The following is a 3,734-nucleotide window of genomic DNA, read 5'->3' on the forward strand; positions in this document are numbered from 1 at the left end:
TCAATGTTAAAAATATTTGTTTTACGTAAGCATCAAGCACTCAGTCACACCTCTCTTATCTGTATATGAGCTAACATAATGATAAATTCTAGATGAAAAAATCAAAATACGACTAATTGCAATTAAATAAGAAAAGGATACATATATTAATGATGTTTTATTTGCATTGGTTTTCATCATCCAAATACTATGACATTGGGGTTCAAAATATTGTAGAATATATAGCATTACAGTATGCGACCATATCAACAATACATGTTCACAGTCTATATAACAAGAGTTTTGCTAGCAGATAACTTGAGAGTCAAGTTTCAACTTTCAGTCAATGCTATCTTAGTGCTTCACTAAGGTGGTTTTAGCAGAATTATTTTGTTTTGTTTCTCCAATCAATCAATCAATATATTCTACTAAAGGAACAAAGATGGTGATGCTAGAAGTTGCCAAGTGTACACCGTTTGTTCTTATTCTTTTACTAAACCTCACATGTCTGGAGTCATTTGCGTCATTCCATCCCGTTGATAATTATTTGGTCGCTTGTGGTTCTTCCCATAGTGTCACGTTTCAGGGTCGAACTTTCGTACCTGACATTGATTTTGAACATTCCAACTTTCAAATAAAAGGAGAAAAATCTTTGGTTGCTACCTCTAAACTGAACAATACCCTTTCACCACTTTATAACTCGGCTCGAATTTTCTTTGAAAAGGCATCCTATACATTCAAAATTCAACAACATGGGAGACACTGGATCCGTCTCCATTTTCACCCTTTACTCGATTCCAACCACAACATGACCTTTGCCTTAATAACGGTAATCGTTGATGGTTATGTGCTTCTTGATAACTTCACTTTTGCAAACTATAGTAACTCTCACTTGATGAAGGAGTATGCAATCAGTGTCACATCTGATGAATTGATTGTCACATTCATCCCTCACGGCGGTTTACTTGTTTTTGTTAATGCCATTGAAGTTGTAACTATGCCAGATGTGCTCTTTCCTGACAATCTAAATCCATCTACCCCTTTCACAGAATCCGTCCTTGAAACAGTGTATCGATTGAATGTGGGAGGCGCAAGTATCAATCCTCAAAATGACACTCTTAGTAGGAGTTGGGAGAGTGATGAAACTTACTTTCGCTCCACCATTACTGCGCTGAATATTTCAACAAGCGTTTCTGCTATAAAGCATCCTGATTTCTTAGAAATTGCAGCACCACCAATGGTTTATGCTACTGCTAAAGCCATGGGAAGTCCCTCAAGGGGTTACCGCTTAAATTGGGTATTCCCTGTAAGGCCAAACTTACTTTATTTTGTTCGCGTGCATTTCTGTGACATGATTAGCAACACTACTAACTATATGGTCGTGGATCTATTTATGAATGGTAACAGAACCAAGGAGATAAGGGTTTCTGGTGACTTTGTCGAACCATATTACAAGGACGTTTTGTTCAATGCCATAGAGGAGACTCTCACAGTAAGTGTTGGTCCTGCAACAATGTCTACTATAGACAATGCAACCTTGAATGGGATAGAGATAATGAAGTTCATTAACAGAGCTGACAGTGTTCTAACAAAATCTTCAGAAAGAATTCAAAGAAACAAGAAATTAAAATTACTCATTATAATTGGATGTGGTGTATCTGTTTTAACAATTCTAGCATTTCTTGGACTATCATTTTGTTATCTAAAATCCTGCAGGTCCAAGAAAAATTCAGTAAATGCTTACAACTTTCTGAGGCATTTTACTTTGCATGAGATCAAACAAGCAACAAATAATTTTCATGCTGAGCTGCTTATTGGAGCAGGAGGATTTGGAAAGGTGTATAAAGGAAAACTAGAAAATGGGAAAAGAATAGCCATCAAAGTAGCAAATCCTGAATCTAGACAAGGTCTCGGTGAATTCCACAACGAGATTGAGTTGTTGTCTGGTCTTCGTCATTCAAACCTTGTCTCTCTTGTAGGTTGTTGTAATGAAGACTCGGAACTGATTCTAGTGTACAATTACATGGCAAATGGATCTCTCAGTAGTCATCTATATGGGAGAGACTTTGTTCCGCTGTCTTGGAAGCAACGTCTTGGGATAAGCATAGGGGCTGCGAAGGGACTTCTTTATCTTCACACTGGAGCTAAACAAAGCATAATTCACCGTGATGTGAAGACAACAAACATTCTCTTGGATGAAAACCTTGTGCCAAAAGTTGCTGATTTTGGCATATCAAAAAAGGGTCCTCTTCTTGATAAGAGCCACGTTACAACCCATGTAAAGGGGAGCTTCGGCTATCTTGATCCAGAATATTTTAGGACTAAGTTTCTTACTAAGAAATCAGATGTTTACTCGTTCGGGGTGGTGTTGCTTGAAGTTATATGTGGGACGCCTGCTCTAGATGACGCCCTTCCAACGCAGCAGATGAATTTGGCATTGTGGGCATTAAGCTGCAATAAAAAGGGTACTTTTCATGAAATGATGGACCCTTATTTGACTGGCAAAGTGAATATGGAGTCTGTAAACAAGGTTTTAGAGTTGGCTTGGAAGTGCTTGGAGGAGCGTCGGGCGAACAGACCACCAATGGGGGTACATATTATGTCAACTAGAAGAGGCTCTCCATCTTGAGTTGGCATCAGATGTTTTGAAAAACAGCAAAAATGGGGATTCTTCTACTTATGGCAGTGTAGGAAATGGATTTATAGATGAAACAGAAGATGTTGTATGAAACCATAGTTTCTTAATTCAATAACTAATTTGTTAAAGTTGATATTTTAAATGTATCACAAATGTATGTGTCGTAGGAAATAATTTTGTTTTGGAGTAGATCATTTTATAATATATAAATTTTTAGATTGATTTTTTTTTTACCGAAACAAGCTTAATGCATTTCATTTAAGATAATAGTTTGGATACATGTTGGAATGTTGATAAAAATACATAAATTAGCTAAAGATGGAGCCACCCCAGGTAGACTATCGACAACTTCATTAGCTTGACTTGTCTCCTAATGAACTTAACATGAGACTTCACAAGATCCGTAGCTAGACTGCGTCTACAACAACCGACATCGGCACCAAAATCTGAGACTTTATTTTTCTTTCCATAGATACTATCTACAACCGTCTTTGAGTTCATCTTGAAATCCGTATCAAAGAGCTGTAAATCTCTCACCCACTTTTGAGGAGCTAGAAGGCCTATTGCTTCGAGAAAGAAAAGGTAAAGGTTACAATATCAAGTATAGTGGGGGTACCTATATGTTTGGTTTGATTATGATAATTGATTAGTTAAGAATAATTAATTTACACCCTTCTTGTAATATCAATATTATTAGATAGATACTCATCCAATAATACAATTTTTATTTTTGTGTTTTGGATTTGAAAATACGAAAAAGGTGAGGTAAGAGAACTTGAAAAACTAGAGACATGGTGTGTGATAAGTAGCATGGAGAGGACAACTAGTGAGCCACAGAGGCAAACAATTTTGAGCTATTTGTTCACAAACACATTTCATTTGAACTTACTATTCTTGTCTAAAATTTAACTCTCATTATCTCTACAATGGTAAGGTTCTAGTCATTCATCTCACTCATTTTTCTAACCTTGTTTCATACATATAGTTAATGAGTTTCAAATCTTGTAATACAGAAAGATCAAGAGGAAACAGAATAACTAAAGCTTCTCACTGAATGGAAGAGAAAGAAAGGAAGATTCAAGGCTTCTATGTTTATTTTTGGTAAGCTAAAGTAAAA

The 3,734-nt window shown here is 36.3% G+C and overlaps 1 pseudogene across 1 annotated transcript; it reads left to right on the forward strand.

Moving 5' to 3' along the window:
- Positions 1–215: 215 nt before the first annotated feature.
- Positions 216–2,847, forward strand: LOC146899466 (receptor-like protein kinase THESEUS 1 pseudogene; annotated as a pseudogene). Its single transcript, XR_015023010.1, has one exon. The product of XR_015023010.1 is annotated as a receptor-like protein kinase THESEUS 1 pseudogene (transcript).
- The last annotated feature ends 887 nt before the right edge of the window (positions 2,848–3,734 follow it).

The sequence above is a fragment of the Medicago sativa genome, chromosome 8 (assembly GCF_051527215.1).
Source record: "Medicago sativa cultivar Bolivia chromosome 8, Bolivia_mono, whole genome shotgun sequence".
In the NCBI taxonomy this organism is placed as follows: Eukaryota; Viridiplantae; Streptophyta; class Magnoliopsida; order Fabales; family Fabaceae; genus Medicago; species Medicago sativa.